Source organism: Corvus moneduloides, chromosome 3, assembly GCF_009650955.1.
Source record: "Corvus moneduloides isolate bCorMon1 chromosome 3, bCorMon1.pri, whole genome shotgun sequence".
Taxonomy (NCBI): domain Eukaryota; kingdom Metazoa; phylum Chordata; class Aves; order Passeriformes; family Corvidae; genus Corvus; species Corvus moneduloides.
In genome coordinates, this window is record NC_045478.1 from 117,254,098 (window position 1) to 117,275,104 (window position 21,007).

Sequence of the window (21,007 nt, forward strand, 5' to 3'; positions counted from 1 at the left end):
GCCAGCACTTCATATCACTAAGATAAAATCTAATGTCTCCAGGGAAAGCTCAGCATCATCACATAAATCCTACCACAGCCTAATCATTCTTTTTGGGATGTACTCCGTGTTCCAGAAACTGGGAGCCTGCTCCTTGCCAATCTCGCTCTGAAATGTAGGCCAGCAGCTCTAATGTAGCATGTTGTGATCTACACTTTTATTATCCCAATCCTCCTCAACAGCAAGAGAAAGGGATTAAGCAGCATTATTTTTCTCCCTGCATATTTACTGAGATAATTACATACCATACTATAATACAAGATTATTTTGCACAGTGCAAAATAACACAGAATGGGCCCATCATTCTATGGAAACCTCTTGGTCCCATCACTCTTGGGAGAGTACATGGCTGATCACACTGGGCATGCTCCTCCAGGAAAGTTTAACAGCAAATTCTTCCAAATGTACCAAATAGATGCACTCAGCTTCTTCATACAATCCCCTTCTTTTGGCAATCATATTTTTAAAATTATTTCACAAAACATTATTAATATCTAAAGCCATCTGTGTTTCTAGAGAATGCTCCTTTCCACACTCTCTTTCCTTCCTACTGGGCTGCACAGTAAAGATTTTTTTATTTACAACCACTTTTATGCCAGCAGATGTTACACCACACAAAACTGCTTTGCTGCAAGTTCAAGAAGAAAGTGGTGGGAAGAAGTTTACATAACCAGACATCATCGACAAAAGCAAGAGAGCCTGGCAAACCACAGGCCATAGTCATTTAATTCACACAAACCTCTCTTCCCCTTTCTCACTCTGCTTTCCAATTTGTTTTAATTCCATAGGAGGATTTGACTGGTAGTCACTCCATAATGCATTGCAAGGTTTAAATGCCAGCAGCTTTTCTTGTCTTGACAAAATGTACAGAGCTGAAATTTAATTACAACTGGCTCAAATGCACTTTTGTTTTGCTTCTACCCACCTGGAACACATAGCCGGTTTAAAGTAAACATGTTTAGTCACTGGATAATATGAAGTATAAAAGAAAAGTTACACTGTAATAAACAGAGATACACTTCAAAACAATTTTGATTTCTTATCTCAGAACCTGGCTGCAACTAGCTAGCTGAAAGTGGCATTACCGTGATGGAAATAGCGTGGTATTTCAATGCAAGAAAGTAAACATATTCTCCCAGATACTAGCACAGGAGTTGAAACCCACCCAAGAAAACCATTTGCATTATCGGTGTGCATTATTCTGCCCCAACGTTTTGACACTGAGTTTAAACATTAAGCTGTGAGTACAATGCCTCTTTTTTAAACTAATGCAATTTCTTGGGGCAAAATCTGATATGGCCAGCCAGATTTCCTGAGTGCTAGTTTCTCCCAAGAAAAAAAAAAAAAAAAAAAAGGGAGACATCAGTTTAATTTTGATTTGTCCAGTAAACAGATCAAAGCATTGCAGCTCTGCAGTGGAGGTTTACAAAGCCTCATTGTACAAACATCCTGGGCCTGATGCTGCTGGCTGCACTGAAGCAAATCTCATCTGATGGCAGCCAGCGCTGGTTTGTGCTACATTGTCCAATGCAAAAATTTACACTTTAAAGGGAAGTCAAAATCTTTGAAGTCCCACTTGATCAAAAATTATTAAAACATGCAGCTTGATTTTTTAGGCTGATCTTAACCACATGTAGCTGGAAATGTTTCACACTTCTTTTCTGTTGCTTATATACCAAAAAACTGTGTTCAGCTTTTGGCTCCTCCTATTCGAGTGGAATAAATTCTTTGGGTGAAGGAGCATTTTTAACAAATATGTACAACGCCTAAAAAAGAGATTCCAGAAGCACTATTAGATCACTGAGAGCTTCAAGACTGCAAAGTGTAAATAATTTTTAGCATAGCTGAAACATCTTTCTAGGTCTTTGCTTTGTAAGATTGCAATTTCTGCCCAGCATCTTTATTTATTTTCTCATCCAACTGTGCAGTTGAGCTTGTTCAGGGTTTGCTGTTTGGTGCCTTTCACAGAACACAAAGAAAGAGGGAGGAAACAGAAATTACACGACCCATATAAATTAGTTTTAAAACATTCAACGTTAGGCCTGATGTCCGCAGCTACTTTGATTCTTTGCAAAAGAAAATTCCTTTTTATATGTACATACGGTTTTGACTTGAGTGTCCCTTTAAGCCAGCTTTGCTGATTCAGACTGTGTCCATACCATTGCCAAAGGAAGAAAAAAAAAGAAGAAAAAGGTGTTCCTGAGATATGTTCTGACTTAAAAGATTTAAATAGGGAATCCTCAAACTTAGAAACAACACCAAGAAACACATTTTCATTTCTGCTGCAAGACTGCTGTCAATGTCCATAAGCAAAAAGACTGCTTGACAAATATCCTGTAACAGACTGTGCTTCTAAAACTGAAACTTTGCTCTTTCTGGGCTAAAAATCAAAACTGGATCTATTGCATAACAAAGGTATTAAAGATAATGGCCTCTAAGACTGCATGGCACATCAGTGGGAGCAGTGTAAGCAATGCCTTGCTCCATACATTAACCTGCACCCCTGGGAGTTTGTCCGGGTAGAGCTTGTCCATGTTCCTGATTTGCTACATTCTGATCTCCAAGTCAAGGTCAAGAAGTAATTCACCAGGATCCCCATTGCTAACACACATGGGCTGCAGGCTTTGGGGAAGTCATCTCACCACACTAAAAAAGGTCTCAACAATTGGAGTACAAAGAGATGAAATTGTCTGAAAGCTGCTTTATACCTTTAGATACTTCAGCATGTTGAACTGAACAACATGGATGCCATTTCTTTTTAATCTGCATAAATCAGTTTTGTATATATATTCTAATTAAAAATGCTGTGTTGCAGTGTATTCTCTCATCTGAGTATCAGCAAATGGGCACCAACCAGGTTGAATAAAAAATAATAAAGACTGCAATGTAATAAATGCCATAAAATAAATAATGCAAGGATAGTCCCTGCCCCAGAAACCTTGCAATTTAGGCCATGAACAAAGAATCCTTAAGGGATCATACGAAACCTACCTAACATTCCTGAATTGACATTTACATTGTGCTGTACTTCAGTTCATACTTTCAAGGCTAGAACTATGCACTTATTCTGATGTGCACTGCTGAAAGCTGCTCTGGATCTCGTGGTTCACAATGAGCCTTCATGTCAGGCATTATCGTGACATTTAAGGTAGATATTGAAAAAATACCTAATCAGAACACTGTGGGTGAGGGTTTGTGTCTTATTGTATTTAACCCAAGTCGAGCTTTAGAACAAATAAATCTGATTTTTAAAGGGCACTACAACCAGCTCTGCCCATGCCCAAAAGACATGGGGAGAGGGAAAGGGGACTAGGTGGTGGAATTACCAAAACAATACCAAGTAACAAATAAAGAGCTTTCAGGCTGGGCCCCTCTCCTCCTGTGTCACAAAGGGTTACCTGTTCTAACCCAGGAATATTACCATTGCTCCTACAGGATCAAATGTGTCCTAACAGCAGCTCCATGCTCTCCTGAAACTGAGCTAAAAATTAGTTTTGAAATTATATCAGGCTCAGCGTGATCCTCTAGCATTCCAGCAGTATCTCTCCATCCTGACAAAGTGAAATCTTTTGACATCTGATCTTACAAACAAGAAGGCTTGGGCCAGCTTTGTAGACATACACTTTGTTTTGGAAGGGATAGATGGAGCCCCATTGGATGTGTAGCCCATAGGGAACAAATAAAGTTCTGAAGCCAAATTAACTATTTCACCTGCAAAAACTACAGACTGATTTAATCAATCTCCAGCTCTGAAGGACTGAAGGGTTTGTGCACTTGCAGTGTGCTGTACTCAGGTCAGTTTTATTTCTCATACATGGCATATTCCCCTGCCAAGTCCTGACACTGTTTGGATTCTCGTTACCTTTCTTTCATCAGGTCAAATTTCAAGATTAAAAAAAAAAAATAAAACACACACTGCCAAACAATAAAAGAGAAGCTATTATCTATCAGATAGAATGGCTTTTTTCCATTATTTTCCTTTTGAAAGGGGGAAGGAATGAACCATTAAGTGGACAAACACCATTTTGGCCTATGAATCATCCCTGATAAAACTGCAGATGCACAAACCCAGTCAACAGTATTACAGTAAGAGAGAATAGATAAATTTCAACAACCATCCAAAAGGCCCCTTAGATGAGGCACGATGATTTTGAATTGAATTTTGAGATGCAAGGCTCAAATGAACTCCGGTTACTTGCTTGCAACACCCACGCTCTGTCAATAGACAGTGCTGAAAAGAAGAGCCAAATCTTGTTAAAATTATGCTTCAGTCACTAAGAGAAGTGCTAATTACCAGCTGGACTGAAGACCACTGAGATAAGCAAAACATTCCCTGCCAAAGCCCTTTAGACAACATTCTTTAGTTTCTAAAACCCAAGATGTGATGATAGCAGGAAGAGATGGAAGGAAGAAAAGGATTAATCCACTTTCAGTGATGTTTAAATAAGACTTGCTTTAAATAATTTAAAATTAACTGAGAAGCATTATCTTTTCATCAACTTCTACAAGAAGAAAAGCAGCCAGAAATTTATTTGTGTAATTAATGTGTTATGCATGTATACAGAAGCTCTTTTTAATTGAAACTATAAATTGGCTTTTCAGTAACTGAAAGATTTTAGGTAATAGTTTATGAAATCAAGAAATATTACCAGAAAAGTGGTTATAATTTAAATTAACAATCACTTTTTAAGGAGGAGATGTAGCTTACCTGAAAAAAATAGGTCCACAATTTTAAAACTTTTTAGGTATATAGTTTTATAGCTCTTTAAAAAAACAAGCACAAAACTGACACCTTGCTCTGATCATTACTTCCAGTAATGCTTTGAAGAAATACTTCCACAGATCTTTTAAAGGAGCCAGACAAAGCAATACCTTCAAGATGCAAGTTTTGGTTAAAATTTCAAATTATTCATGAAGGTCTTCATGAGCATTTAAATGCTGTTAAAGGTATGGACTATTCTTTTAGATGCATCCTTTTATATTAAGGGAATACAACTCCCTGAAAGGAGGCTGTAGCCAGGTGAGGGTCGGCCACTTCTCCCAGGAAACCAGTGGCAGGACAAGAGGACATGGTCTCAGGCTGTACCAGGGGAGGTTTAGGCACAGAAGGGCTGATTAGACACTGCAATAGGCTGCCCAGGGGCATGGTGGAGTCACCACCCCTGGAGGTGTTTAAGGAGAGCCTCAACGTTGCACTCAGTGCCATGGTGGTGTTGTGTCCTAGGTTGGATTTAATGATCTGAGAGATCTTTCCCAACCTAAAAGATTCTGTGAAAATTAAATAATTCAAAAAGAAAACCCACAAAAAGGCTAATGTAGTTTCACACAACTAGAAAAAAAAGTCTCATATCTTGTACTACTATTGTCTTCTGTAAAGAAAACAATTCCACTTAAAAACAAGAGAATGAAAACACCCAGCAAACATTCTGACACTAAACTACAGTGGGATGGAGCCAATTCCTTAAAACCAAATAATGTAACTGCTAACACAGCAATGCAATTTCCTCTGCCATTTCTACCTGTGAGAATCAAAAACTGTTTTCCAGTTTTCAAAAGCCTTAAAAGTATTGCCACATTGCTCAGCACCTGAATCATGGAAAACCACTCACGGAATCAATCATCTGATGATTCAAAATTACCTGAAAACATACCTGTATGTTTTTCCACATAATTTCAGATCAATTCAATTGATGTTTTTAATGTGTCAGGTATCTGAGAGCTGCACTTAGGTCTTTGTTTTCACAATATTATTATTCAGTTGTTCCACTGTGGGGAGGGGAGGTGGTTATTCCAGATTAAAGTGAGTAGTGTCTTTTCAAGGGTAAATTAGAAATTAAAGCAGGATGAGATCAGGGAAGATTACCAGGCACTGTTTACAAACTGAGCATAACTAAATCAAAGGTATATAAATCAGAGCATGTATTTCTTGGCAGATTGCTTCAGTTTTGAAAACTGAAGTGTCACAGGCTTCATTAAAAAAAAAATCCCCAGCAATAAAGCTCACCTTTTTTTTCAGAAGTAACCTATTTCATGCCAATTCACAGCTACTCCTGTAAAGTATTGCTTTCACCTCATGTGTTTTAAAATACAAAAAGCATTTACAAAATAAATACATGTGTTTGTACAGCAAAGAATTACTGCAAACATATACTTTTGATTTTCCCACATCTGGAAATGCAATTAGGTTACATGAGGCTTTTAGTTCATCATGGAAAAAGCTGTAAGAAACTAATACACAGGAATCCACACAAAACAAACAAAAAAAATCATTACAAATAAGAAGAACAAACTTTTTCAAGTCTTTAAAAAAAAGAAAAACCCACCAAAACTATGTCCCTCCAAACCCCGAATAAATCAACTGGTAGACTGTCACTCTAGCCAAAACCCAAAAGATCATCTTTTTTCTGAGACTGCAATTCAAAGAATCAGCACCTAAAATGAAGATGCAGCAGAGAATATTTAGTTTTTTCACATGATTTGGACTACCAGATAAAGGTCTATGTGAGCTGTGATTCCTCTATCCACATGGGGACCACAATTCTGCAGTACAAACTTCATTAGTAAGAATTCTTCCAAATGAACTCAACCACACCAGCAGAGCTGAAGATTTATCCCTTCCATACCCAGCAAACACAAACATGCAATAGGAACAACACCCAGCATTTCCCCACAGTAATGATCACCCAGCTCTCCAGAGAGATAAAGGCAAAATGTAAAGGACTGATCCTGCTGTTATCCTTTCCTACCTCTCTAAGCCTCTATGCATCTTCACTCCCTGCTGGATCCACAGGCATCTCTGTGATCATCATTAGCAGCTGAGGTCACAGGAGTGCCATTGGAGGTACTGTCTCCCAAGCACGCAATCCATACATCCACTCACAAAAGCACCAGTACAGCTCACAGATCCCACCAGCACCACACCAACTTATTAACTCTCCCTGGGGCAGGGCCAGTTAAGTACCATATGCTTCTTCCAAGGTGCCAGTCTTCATTAATTCCACAGGGAAGAGATAGTATTACTCCCTTAAAAGCAGTGCAAATACTCCCACTACCTGATGCAAAGACTAATTTAAGACATTTTCTTGCATAAAGACACACAGATGAAATGGCACACAAACTATTTTCATATGGCTTTTCTAGTTAAGCTCATGCTCTCATTAGGATATCTCAAAGGAGACCATTTTATCAACATCTGTTTACCAGGCTTGACACATATGCCAATTCCAGCACTTTCTCAGCTTCTAAAGAAAAACAAACAAAAAATTAAAAGCATGCAGAGCCAAACATACACAATACTTCAGGACGCATCCAAGTAGACAGGAGTCTGCTTGAGAAAAGCAAAATTATACCAGTGATGTGTGAACGCAGAGGAGCAGCAACCTGTACCACTGAAAAAAACTTTGCTGTTTGTCCTCACCTGGGCCAAGGTCTTCTCAGAAGCACTATCTCTTCCCAGCCACCTGGTACAGGCACAGGTCATCAAAAAGCTACTCTGTATTTCAGAGCCAAAACCGAGAGCATCAGCAAAAAGAACAGCCAGAGCCAGACTCTGCTACATACTGCCAGATTTGAAGGGCTTGGGGAAAAAAAGAAATGAATCTCTGTATCAGTTCAGTTGCAGCAGAGAGATTCCAGGACCTTCCCCTGGGCAAACGCAGATGTACAGCGGGGACTGCTCCTTGCCAGCCCCAGACCAAGCAGAGGAGGCCACCAGGGTCCCCGAGCCCCAGCTGCTGTGCCTGGGGGAATATGGCACCGGCAGCACCCCCGGGACACCGAGCCGCAGCTGAGCCTCCTCCCGCCCGGGCTGCCCTATTTGAGCCCTCTGTTGTTCTCCCAGGTCACACCGCTCCCCGCCCCCCGAAGCCCCCACCTTCTCCTCCAGCCCGGGAACTCTCCAATCAAAGCAGATAAGCGCATCATGTGAGGGATGGCAGACACGCTGAGGGGAATTTCCGAGAGCTTCGCCGCACCTGCAGCATCCACGGATACAGGAGATTTCCAGTGTGAAAACGACAAGCCAAGCAGGGGTGCCAAAGTATCCACGTTACCTGCAACTCACAGCTCCTGTGCCAGACTGCAGCACCTCATTTGCAATCTGCTCTGATATACCTGCAACCACATTCCATCTTCCCTTGGCATTTAATGTATGACAACTATTTCTAAGTATCTTTTGCTAGGGAAGCAGCACACAAATAACACAGGCTGAAAGACCAGAAAGCAGTAATTACTCAGTCTATTCTTTGCTGATGTCAGATATGCAGCACAGCTCTCTCCAAATCCACCAGAGCACCCAATTAATCTGCACTAATCCTCAAGAACTATATCTGAAAAACAAATAGTAAAATCAAAGCATCCAACAGCCCCTGCCTGCCTTGCAGTCACCATGCTACCCAACCTCTCTTTTAACAGATCTGTGCTTCCTTCTCATCTCTGCAAACAAACCTACAGAGAATTCAGCAGCCTCTCTCCCCGCCTTCTTCAGCAATGCTTTTATTTCCATGATCACAGTCCTTCATAGAAAAAATTACACCAATTCTGTTGGGTTCAACAGATCTCGTTAGCCTTGCCAAAGAAACCACTCCATGGCTCTATTTCCTACTTCCCAATAAGGCATTCATATTCCATTTCAACTCACACTTCACCAAGAAGAATTCTGTATGAATTATCCTAATTTGTATATTTCAAAACAAACAGGCTCTCACTGCAGCTATCAACTCCTTTCTTTCCTCTGTCTCCTTTTAGCAGTGGCAGCAGCAGTCTAATGGCAGAGATGGAGACAAGCACCCTGGATCCAGCACACAGCCTCAGCTGAGAGTACAGAACATCTGTACGTGCAACAAGTACAGCACATGCAGCAACATCCCCAAAAGCTTGGGAAAGAAAACCAAAAGGCAAATGTGAGAGATGTGGCAATTTCAGGCATGGGAAATTAAAATGTTCAAGAAGTAGAAAAATGGAAACAGAAAAAGCTGTAGAGTTTTGGAATGGTCTACAAGATCAAGGAGGAAAAAGATGCCACTTTGGTAGGAGAAGTTCTTTCTTCGACCTATCTTGTTCAAGACCACAGCTTATATCTCAGAAAACTTATCTCAGAAAACTCCCTTATTACTTGTTATTTTCCACATCACCAGTGTTCACAGGATCATGGAAACCCTAGATCGCTGGAATCCAAGAGATGCTCCTCATTAACCTTTCAAGTCCTTACTCTCTTTTTCCCCCTTTATTAGTTACTGACCTCCTGGCTGATTGCTTCCAGTCTTCAGGACTGTGCTCAAGTTGAATGTAGAAATTGTTAGAAAAGGAAATTTATCTGTAACTTCAAGAATAAAGAGCCTGCTCTTTAACACCTTTCTCATACCCATTTCCTCCTTAATAAAGTGCACCCAAACATTTCTGAAGCTGAATATATTCTGTCTTGGCTGGCATATTGCTAAACCAACTGCAGACCTAAATTACTTTTATGTAACTATTTGATAGGTGGATGACATTTGTAAATTTTTTTTCTTCATAATTTCAAAAGGTGTTACGCATAAAAACAACAGAATAACAACACCAAGCCTAGATTAAGACTTCAAGTAAATGGTCTACTGGTACAACATCTGAGAAGGAACAGGATTTAATTTGAACAGTCCCTTTTTAAGCCAGCATTTGTAATGTTACACATCTTCTCAAGGTCTTCTAGGTTGCAAGGCTGGTTCACAAAGAAGTTACAATTTGAGAGCCCCAAAGTCAACTGAACAGAACCAGTTTCTTCAGAATCGAGAGGGCAAAGGCACGTGGTTACTTCAGCAACACCGATTTCCACCACTCTGCAAACAGACCTTACAATAGAGCACATTCCACACAGGTTGTCTCACCTCATTTGCCTAAAGCTCCCAGTTATTGTTACCGAGGAAAGAACAGGCTCTTACTCTGAGCAAAGATCAAACAAGGGACTCTCAGATCTCCAGGTGTAGGGCCTCACAGTGGTACAATTATACCTCCCATATAAAATTGAAAGCAAGGTTCTAACTTTGGATATATGACAGCTGCCAACCAACTTCTTAACTCACATTTTGATCCCTGGCTATTGCAAAAAGAAAGGTGAGAGACACACTATGAGGAATTAGGAGCACTTGTGGGTTATAGATTTTTTACCCGGCAGCATGGAGCAATTGCATAAAGTCAGATTATGGATTCACCTACGAGGTGGTCATGAAACAGGGGAGGACAAGGGATGCTCCACGCCATATCCATGGTCTTTGTGATCAGTGGTGTCTGTCCCATGACCAGCTATCAGTCATAGGTGGGACAGGATCACGACTGAGCTTAACAACACTGACTGGCAATGGAATAGAACAGGAAACCACAAAGAGATCAAAGGAACAGCCTCATCTGCCACAGAACCCTCAACTGTGCAAAAGGCAAGTGGCCTTAAAAGCTGGATACCTTGTATTTCTCCCTTTTCATGAGCAGGTACACTACAGTAGGGCAACCTAACCTTCCAGTGACACTCGCACTGCTCCCCAGGCTCTCTCTCACAGGAGGACTGACTGGTGCTTCCTACAACTCAAAGGATGAAATGAAACATTATAACCATTCACAAATACCATTTATCCAAGACTAGTAACACGGGAAACAGGACACTATGACTTCATATTAGGCTAGGAGGCTCTTCAGAGGAGAGGAAGATGAAGGTTTTGTCTCATTCTTATCCAAAAAATCAAGATTCTTTTGCTCTTGCACAAGTACAACTTTAACAAGTACTTCTTTCAGTGGCTGATACGCAGAATGACTTGCAAGACAAATTGACAAAAGAAGCCACAGCACTTCACTACCTCATACAAGCTGATGCTGGTCTTCAAAAGGAGGGGTGCAAGTACTGATTTTCCTCCAAGATCCCTCGCAGGGAAAATATCAGCAGCCCATCACCCAGAAGTCTGCTGGAGAGGAATCTCTAAAGTCACAGTTGTGCTGCAACATCTATCCCTGTGACTCGCATAAGCTGCTTGGGAGCATCTTCCCCTGAAAACTGCAGATTTCTGGCATTAGTGCTCCGAGGACAGCACCAAAAGGGTTGGCCTGATGCTGTTCCCATGTTGTGCCACCCTGTTCCAGGCACTCAGATACATTAGCATGCCTTTCTGGAACAAGGAACTTACTACTAGGCCTAATTAATTAATTCCAGAATGGCTGAGAATCTGTCTTCTTCCACAGTTTCACAAGCCTCTTTGCCCATATTTACCAAACTTCCAGAAACCACTACCACCGTAAGAAGATGGGTGAAGACCAACAAGATAGATTTTCATAATTTAGTGTTCACAGGGCAAGACATAAGCAAAGCAGGATAGTTAATGCCAAAGCACAGTATCTTTGGTAATTATACCATTGATATCCCCATGTATTCTAACCTTCTACAGGTCAGCTCTTCGGAATACAAAGCCAAAAAATCACATTCTGTTTCTGCAGAAGCAAGAGGACCACAAAACCTGCTGCCAGAAAGTCCTGCCAAATAAAATTTATCTGAGCCTTTGATGCATGCACATAGGTAATTTTAATGTGGTGCTATGCATGAATCTTTCATAAGAATAAGATGTCCTAAACAGTATAATCAAAAAACTTTTGAGGAGCTAACAGGCTGGATCATAAACACCTCCACCGTGTGCAACTTCTGCAGACATCAAAGAGTCTTCCCCAAACCAGATGCATTACGTATCTTGCAAAATTAGTAAATGTACTCAAGCCATCAATTTTGCAATTTTTGAAGTAGCACAATGCATCTCTTTATTAGAGAATGGAACTAAGCCTGGGCTGCTGATTAGCCATCCTACAAATAATGCTTATGCAACCCTTCGTAATGATTTCCACTAACAACCAACCAGAGGTTTTATGACTTGGAAAATTTCACTTCTAAACTAATTTACAACACTTCCCAAAATCTAATGGGACAGATGATTCAAACTACAGAGGAAACCAGCCTTCTCTGAAATCAGTGAGGTACAATTTTCGTAAGTAGTCTCTCTTAGGTAAGATGCTTGCATTAAGTTTTGGTTCTTGTTTCTAAAATTCTCCTAAGTACTCCTCTGTTACTTCCTCCCTTTCCTCTAGAAAAGGGATTAATTCAATTTTAAGGAAAATATTAAACCAGCAGTTTCAGACTTCAGTCTCTGGCAAATTATGAACAGGAAGGAACAGCAATTGAGCTGTTAAAACCACCAAGGAAAGCAAACCACTGAACAATTCGAAAAGACCACAAAAAGTGACAAGATAAAAAATGAAAAAGAAATATAAACCAAGTCATTTCGGTAAGCACAAAACTTATACCCCTACAAGTTTTCAACACAGTGTACCTAAGCCTGGTGAAAATGAAGCCATCGGTTCCTACACAGCTGTAACAAATACTTGACAGACTTCCAGCATGGCCCCAAGTTCATCATCACAGCCAGATATTACTGGAACAAATGGCCAAAGTCTGCAACAGAAGTCAGCAGTGTATATCAAGCCCAAACAACTCGCCATTGTTTTTGAAAAGGTGAAAACAGCACAGTATTTTGTGTGAAACAACAAAGAAGTATGTCCTCTGTCAGTAAGGGAAATTCAAATGACTTCTCTTTCCTGCCCCTTTTGGTCTTTCTCTCTTCCCCTTCAAGGTTCTGTCTTCCCTGCATTCTAAGAAAAAGCAGAGAGTCTAAGTTATGCACAAATTCATGACAGAAAACACTATTTTAGAACAAAGCTCCTGTGCGTGGGTGCATGTCTTTAAAATAAAAGGCATTGTTACTCTACCAAGTGCATATCCACAGACAGCAATCAAATCAGATCCTCACATTTTATTTTGACAGCTACACAGTTATATTTTCACCAGAGGTTTGACTTTCATATCAATACGTGGTTTTTAGCAATATCATCACGAGATGAATCAAAACTGACACGTGAAGGCACAATGGTATTAATGATTGTGGAAGAGAATTTTCATCCTAGAGCTCTGTAATTTATTTTTAATTACTTCATGAACCTACCAGTTGCAGGGAGGAATAAATCTGTTCCCAGCTCATATTTAGAAACTGTCTCTGTACAACACAAAATTGCTCGGCTCTATATAACAATAATTATTTTGTGGTACATGGCACTATTAAGTACCCTTGATCTGGTGAAAGCCTGCAAGTACAGCGGCCATAACACTTTCAGAAGTTGGAGAAATTAACCTGAAGTGAGTAGTATCAGCTTGCTAACACTGCTCAGGTAAACTACAGAATACAACTCTGAACACAAACGTGTTACGAAAGAATCTTCTCCATCCTCTCACAGGATCTGAAATGCGACGTTTTCCTGAGGACCCTCGTTAGCACCAATTATTAAACTGAAATTTCCATGGTGCAACAGCAAGCAAAGCTCGAGAAACACAAATGTTAGTGACGTATTAAGAGAGGATGATGCACACTTTATTGAAGATTTATACTGTGTAAGACTTTGACTCTGTGTAGCCCCTACCATCCACCTTTCCTACAGATCCATCCCCATGGACACTTTAACATTATATAAACTCCCCCTGAGATAAAGATTATTCCATAACTTTCTAAAATCATCTGCCTTTGAGAAAGTATTACCTAACAAACACACACTAAATACCTCACAAGCGCATTAGATTCCTGGGTTTCTACTAGATGCCAGCACAAAAGAATATTTGTAATTTATTTTGCGATATTAAAAAAAAAGAAGCCAAGGCTGGATAACTGTAACTGGAAAGGATAAGCAGGATTAAGTAACAGGTGTCTGACTGCACATAATTCAAAGCCGTGCATGGAATACAGTGCACAGTCTTGGAATGGCTATGGAATAGAAATGGAAACATTGCTTTTACACCTTGCTTTGAAAATTACCACTAAGTGATTTAAAAACGTCTTGTAAATTATAACCCCACAGACAGAGGCAACAGGAGCACTTGTATCCCCAGAGACCTTTGGATATATATGAAAGAAAACAAGCAATCTTCAAAGGTGAGCCTGCCTTCCTCCCAGGGGAAAAAAAATAAGGAAAAAGAAAAAGGAAAAAAAAAAAGAAAAAAAAGGAAGGAAAAAAAAAATCCCGCTGCAAGAAAGTTATACTTTACTACACAGAAACATTTGTCATACCGCCCAGCACTGACAAAATCCGGATACACTCAGAAACTACAGCAGCGAGGATGAGGGGAAGACTCCAATCGCCAGGCGCACACACAGCAGGATCCACACAGGGATCCACACATGGAGCACACGGACACGCGTGTGTGCACAGACATACGTGAATGTGACACGAGCACATTCGTGTGTGCACAGCCGTACATGTATGCCACACACAGACATGTGTGACACGCAGACACACCTAGGTGGCACACACCCATGTATGACAGACCCACATGCATGACAGACACACGTATGACAGCCCCACACGGATGTGAGGGACCCACACGGTGACAGACCCTATTGGTGACAGCCCCACACGTCTGACAGCCCCACACGATCGCGCGCGTCCATCGCGGCCGGGGGAGCCCAAGGTTACGGCCCGCGCGGGGGGGGCCGGGCAGCGCCGCTCCCCGCCAAGGGCGCGAAGCCGCGGACAGACCCGCGACCGCCCCCCGTCCCCCCCGCCTCAGTGGTGGCCGCCCCCGCCGATCTTACCTCAGGCGCCGAGGCGGCTTCCTCCTCTTCCTCCTCCTTCCTCCTCCTCACGCTGTGCCAGTGTTTCTGTGTGTGTGTGTGTGTGCGCGTGTGTGTATGTGTGTGTATGTGTGTGTGCGCGTGTGTGTATGTGTGTGTATGTGTGTGTGCGCGACCCGCCCGCCCCACAGCGGCGGCGACTCCTCCTTCCTCCTCCCTTCCCTTCCCCTCCCTCCTCCCCCGCCGCCGCGCCCGCCTCAACCCCCGCAGCGCCCAGAGACGCGGCAGGGACGGGGGAAACCCCAGGGCGGCCGCCGCCTGTGCTGGGCGGGCCGGGCCGGGCCGGGCCGCGCCGGGCCGCCGCCGGCTCCCCCCGCCGCCGCGCAGGGCTGCGGGCAGCGCATGGCAAGTGGGCGGCGGGGCCGCGGGCGCGGAGCTCCGCCCGCACGGCCCCGGGCGCGGAGGCACCGCGGCGCTGGCCGGCACCCGCAGGTACCGCACACGTGCCCCCGGAGGATGCCCGCGCCGGCGCGCCTCTGTTTACTACACGTATTGGAAAAGGGTGAGGAGGAAATCCCCCTTCCCCCGTGTGCTCCCGGGCTCCCGCCAGGCCTGCTGCTTTTCACGCAGCCGACGGGAGAAAGGGGTTGTTGCGGAGGCCGCTGGAGGGTTCCCAAAGTCTCGCAGTTTTCGTCTCAAAATGACAGTTGGACTCCTTGAGTTTTATTTGGAGTGAGCTGTGGAGGAGCTCAGCGCACAGGAAGCACGGGCGGTCTGGAGCGCGGGATTCCCTCTCCCGATATCCCCTGACCAGCCCTTTCACAGCTCATGACTGTCTACAAACTACTGCCATGACTGCCCTTGTGCCTTGTGCCCTCCCTGTGCTCCCCTGTTTCTGCCACCATGTGCCCGGTCTCAGCTTTCCCCCTCTCCTAATGATTTCACGAGAAATGTTTTCCCCCGCGTTAAGAAACAAACGTGAAACGCCCACAAACCCAAAGTGCTGAGCTTTACAGCCGAAGCAGGTTCCTCATCCCTGTTCACCTGCAGCCCGCCCTCTTGGACTTTGTTAGTGAACTGCGGAGTTTGGACACTTGGGACCGCTCCGAGGGGACACCGGAGCTGGTGTCGAGACAGGCAGCAAGCTACAGATAAAAACTTATCCAGAGTGAGTTTAGGAAAGAGGGGAAGAAAATCTGAAATAGTTTTGCTGGTCATAAAAAGGGCACTGCATTGCCATGAACTACTCGAGCCAGTAATGCAGTAGCCAAGATCTCAGGCTATATTATCCTATACCATAAACTGCACAAATCCAGGCTTGGAATGAGAGCCCCCATCCCGAAACCAGTACTAGGATGTGATTAAAAAAAATATTCTGCCTTCAAGAGCTGCCACCATGCTTCTATCAAAGAAATAAGCAAAGGGGGACTGAGAACAACAGCAAGGATGACACGTGATTCAAGGGACAGCCTGTCAGCAGAGCAGACCTGCAGTCTGAGGGGTTCCTGTGCCGAGGCAAGTGCTGTGTTAAGCAGATGTTTGTGTTTGCTTATGTCTCCTCAGGTAGAAATTTCTCATGGGCACGGTGGCAGGGCTTTAGAAATCCATGAAGTGCAGCAAAGCTGCAGCGAAGGCTAGGGTGGGCGTATCACGCCAAAGAAGGTGAAGGAAGGAAATAACAAAGGAACCTGCATGAGAAGCACGTGAGCTGGATGAAGGCCAGTATTGCTGGCAGGGCTAAAGGGATCTAGTTAACAGGATATGGGAGCAGCAATTATAGCCATTAAAGATGGAGGGTATCAGCTTGAATGTCAGATGGAGGGGGGTTAGTGGAGAGCTTTTTGTTTGTGGTTCCAAAGTGTTTGTTTCTAAATGAATGGGAGATGGATACATTTGTGGGTACACAAATGAAGTGTTCCACGTCCTTTTCATTGCTTTCTTTTCCTTTAATTTGTTTTTTCTTTTTGCCATTGGGCTGTATGTAAATTAAGTAAATTATTATATAAGTAGTAACAAAAAAATATTTAATTCCAGTGAGGCATAATCAGTTACTCGCTAGCAAACAGTATTGGATTCTCCTTAGGAATCCCTGTGTGGTTTCTCTTCAGACGTCTAGAGCTTGCAGAGTCTGTAAGCACTGACATTGTTATTCTGGTCCATAACTCTATCTGGCTTTTCCCATGGTTTCTTATCTCCTTTCACCAAAAATGGCTTCTACATGACTGTAGGTCATGGCTGCGTGCCTGTGCAAGGAGATTTTATTCCAGGGTAAAGCTAGGCCTATTATCTTCATTATTGTTCTTAAAACAGTTTTAGCAAAATGTAGGGACCTGAAATGTTTGGGTAACTGCATGAAATGCAGGCAAATATTGGCATCTCAGAATTCGTGGAAGTATAGTTTCTTTAGAAAAAGCTGCTCTTTGTTCTTTCGCAAACAGTCCTTCCCCTTCCGCTGTCACTCCCTGACCTGGCTTGTTCACTGAAAGAAGGGCAGTCATCGAAGGAACCCGTGTCAGGACCCTGGGTTTGCGAGGAAACAGAGCTACTGCCACTGTCAGTTTTAACAGCAAGGGTACTTCACCCTAGAAGGTGTTCAAAGTCATGGAAAGTAGGGCCATACGAAGGGTCTGAAACTCCCCACACAGTTGTAAAAGGCTGGGTCAGGCCCCATATCAAGATTAATTCCCAGTTCGGTGAATTTTGTTGTGGTACGACTCTTTATACTGTTTGGCCTTCTAAACACAGCATAACTGTTGACAACACTTTGATCTTTGTTTCTCCACTGATTCCGTCCTGACTTCAGCAGTCAGTGTGACTTAGCTTGTTAGGATAAGGAAGGAGTGAATCCAAGAACCTCCTATTTTCCAGCTACTTCTTAGGTTGACTTGCTGCCTTGCTGTGGACAACATGCAGCAGTCCTGTTTCATTTTCTTCCAACAAGACATTTGGTAGTTATAGCTTTAGGAGCAGTAAATACAAATGTATGCAAATGCTAAAGATTTCACCCTCATGGCTTAGCAAAAGGATTTAGGGAAAGATGAACCGTGCCAACAGTTCATGTCAGGTGAAAACAGTATGACCCAGGAAACACAGCAGAACAATCCTAACCTCTGCAGCGATCGGCTGAAACCTGGTGCATTTTAAATGGTTGCCTCTCGTAGAGGTAGAGTGCCACCTCACCTGAAGATAGTCAGCAACAAACTGGAGCTGCCTTCACAGGAACCCACTCAAGCTGCAGCATATTCAGAGTGAAAAATATTTTTCCAAAGACATTGAAATTTTGGTAAAGTAATATGATTTTCCCATGTTTTTTCTTCTCTGATACAAGGGTGCAGGACATTTTATAATCACAGCCCCACTAGGTCTTAGAATATCCACCCAAAGGAGTTTATTCTCAGTGGTCTATTTTCGGGCTGTGTAAGGCAAAATTCTCCTTGGACATCAGCATGTGCAGTGATTGAAAGCAGGCAATAGGCACAGAAACATGGTAGGTATTGGGGTCTGAACCTGCAAAATTCAGTGAGAATGTCGAAGCTGTGGTTCTATGCCATTAGTTCACAGACAATCTCTGACAGATTCTCTGTTGATATAACCTGTGTGTGCTTCTCACTGATTTATGCCACCTCTTGGTCAGGCCATTGATTTTTTTTTTTCTCACCACGGATGGTTCTAGTTAAATATGTTGACATTGAATACTAAGGTAAGTTTCACGTGCATTATACACATTGTAAGTGTGGCTTATTAACCTGGGCCAGGTGCTGTACACAGCAGCTCCAGTGCATGTAGCTACATGGACTTACATCCACACTCTCCCCAGGGAGAGCTTGGCTGCTGTCCCTGCTGCCACAAGGCTCTGCTGGATGTGTTACCATCTGCAACTAATGGTGCTGCGGTTGGTATTGATGGGGAAAACACTGGGCTCAGCAGAGTCGATAGCAAAGCATCCACTTAGAGCAGTGATTTTCCAGGTCTCACACTGCAGCCAGGTCTGAGTATCTGCAATACAAAAAGGCAGTCAAATGGTCACTCAAGGGGCAAATTGCAGACTGAAGTAGACAGACATTTAATTTCAGGTCTACTTCTAAAAAAAGAGCTGGGGTAAATAATTTTGATAAAAAATACTTCTGGTTTTTTTCATAACTGTTTTGTGGACATTGCTGGGCTATTTTGTTGCAGCTTGAGGCAGACAGCAAGCTTGGAATATTTTAGTCTGGTAGTTAAAATTTTGGCAAAATACTGGATGTCTTGGCAGTTTTAACTGTAGATTTCTCTACCAGCTCTCCCTTGCAAAATGTTCAGCTACACAAATATTTTGGTTAGGCAGGGCACAGCAAAATGAAAGAGATGTTAGTCTTGAAGCTGTCCTTTTTAGTAGGTTTTTTGCCCAGGGTTTTTAATTTTCCACACCTGTAAATACCATCCTGTTCCAGACCTTCATGGTCCCAATCATTTGTATCAGCTGTGATGCCTTTGTTTTGTGCACCCAAATCCCATCAAATGCTTTGATTTAGGAAAAGCTGAGGTTACCTTACTGAAGGCCAGCTCTCTGAAGAAGCAAAATTACCTCCAGTATCAGATCTTTGATTCATTATAAAATAAAATGATCTGTGATCATCTTTCAAAAAGACTGTTAGATTCCTCCTAGGCTTTTCAGGGAGCTACACATACAGTGATTGATATAATAGGAATGAGTGGGAGCAAAGGGAATGTTTTTCCTCTGCCCGCAATATAATATTAATGACAGACATAGCAATTATTATTTTTGAGGTCTTTCTTATTAAAAGGAGTGACTATTACTAATCAAGAGTGCCATAGTGGATCTATTCAGGATGCTAATTAGTCTCTTTGTTATGCTGGGATATATTTATCTTCAGGCTTGTGCTCCAGGTCTTCTGAATGCAGCACCACAGAAGCATAAGGCTTGAGAAGAGTTCCTCCAGAAGCTGCATAATGCAGCAGGGAGGAAAACAGAGCTTTCAGGGTAATGCTGTGCTAATAAGATTGTGTTTTTCCGTTTGGATGTTAGAGGGGAAAAAAAAGGTTCAGTTTCTTTGCCTGGTTTAATGACAAGAAATTAAATTTAGCATTGAACAATACTTTTTGTGTCTTTTAAGGTACCAGTATCTCCACCTTCCAAAGAAATGGCATCCATAGCAAAAATAGCACGGTACTATTCAACTTTTCAGCCAAGGAGCCAGTCACTGTTTATGGGGTTTATGTGTGCAAGACAAGGGGCTCTGTCCTTCATCAGCATCCCTGTCCCCATCTTCCATGACCTGAACAAGATCTCTTGCTGCCTGACGTGCCTACGTGCTAGGTTCAGCAGCCCAAGGAGGGAGCCCTGGGGCTCCTTTCTCACTTTTGAGAGCTCATTCCTCATTCCTGTCTGTAGAAGAACAAAGCCTCACTCACCCAGTGTGTGGAGAGTGCATTTCACCTCCAGTCTCACCCTCCATGTATTCACATGGCCAATGAGACTCAGGCTGCCTGCTGAGCTCTCAAACCTGCTTCTGCTCCCCCTCCTCAGCTGAGTGTCTGCAGGGGTGCAAATCAAGTTGACTTTTGTCTAAGTGTTCAGGAGAGCTGAAGGGGGTTGGCATTGCCTGCAAGGAAATCGTGAGAGTATCGGCACAACCAGGCTGAAACAACAGCACTCAGTGTTGTAAATGATGTATAGAAAGCCAAGCAGGTTATGTAAAAAATGCTCCTTGAAAATCGTAAAGGAAAACTTAATAATAAACTGTAACAAATCTGTGCTCACTCAGAAGTACTCTGCTTTAAATATTAATGCAAAATGCAAGAATTTTTCAGTTCAGGATTTTTCTGTCTAGAGAAAGACTTTAAAGAAGTTGCAAAAGACAAAAGCAGTCCAACCCCTCAACCTCCTTCTGTGACTTTTAGTTCAGTAGTTGACAATCCTTTGTTTTCAGTCCCATCAGATGCTTTTCAACACCCATTTTCCTAGTGTCTAACCACTTGTGATTTGTTTATAATGATGGAGGTAAATTCACCATCAGTGAATTTCAGTGGGAAATCCAAAGTTGCTCTCTAACATCAGCAGCAAGTTCTTGCCTTAGCCCTTCAATGTAAACAGTGAAATCTAGGGACTCTTCAGCTTATGGGGTTTGTGTTTTTATCGTGGATTGTATGACACAGTGCTTGCAGTGGAAGGTCCCTTCCAGATGTCTGTACACATTTTGTGTATCTGCTTCTCTGTATTTTCCATTAGATCTTCTAGGAAAAGTAATTTAACCAATAACATTACTCTCACAGTTTCCCTCCTACAGACATGTTCCTGTTCTTCCTTTTCCAGGGCTCAGGTTGTTTTATCTTTCTCAAAACTTCTTGGA

At 42.6% G+C, this 21,007-nt stretch overlaps 1 protein-coding gene and 1 long non-coding RNA gene across 7 annotated transcripts in view; one reads left to right on the forward strand and one right to left on the reverse strand.

Annotated features, from left to right (window-relative positions):
• Positions 1-14,870, reverse strand: part of PLCB4 (phospholipase C beta 4) — a 186,853-nt gene extending 171,983 nt beyond the window's left edge. For 4 of the 5 annotated variants that reach the window (XM_032103714.1, XM_032103713.1, XM_032103707.1 and 1 more), the window contains exon 1: positions 14,679-14,870. The gene's annotated coding sequence lies outside the window, so the exon portion shown is untranslated. Of the gene's footprint in view, positions 1-7,456; positions 7,821-14,678 lie in introns of those variants that run through there. The other variant, XM_032103708.1, reaches the window with a different exon arrangement.
• Positions 14,871-15,092: 222 nt separating this feature from the next.
• Positions 15,093-21,007, forward strand: part of LOC116441612 — an 82,526-nt gene continuing 76,611 nt past the window's right edge. For both annotated transcript variants that reach the window (XR_004239174.1, XR_004239173.1), the window contains exon 1: positions 15,093-15,219. This is a non-coding gene — a long non-coding RNA (uncharacterized LOC116441612). The remainder of the gene's footprint in view (positions 15,220-21,007) is intronic.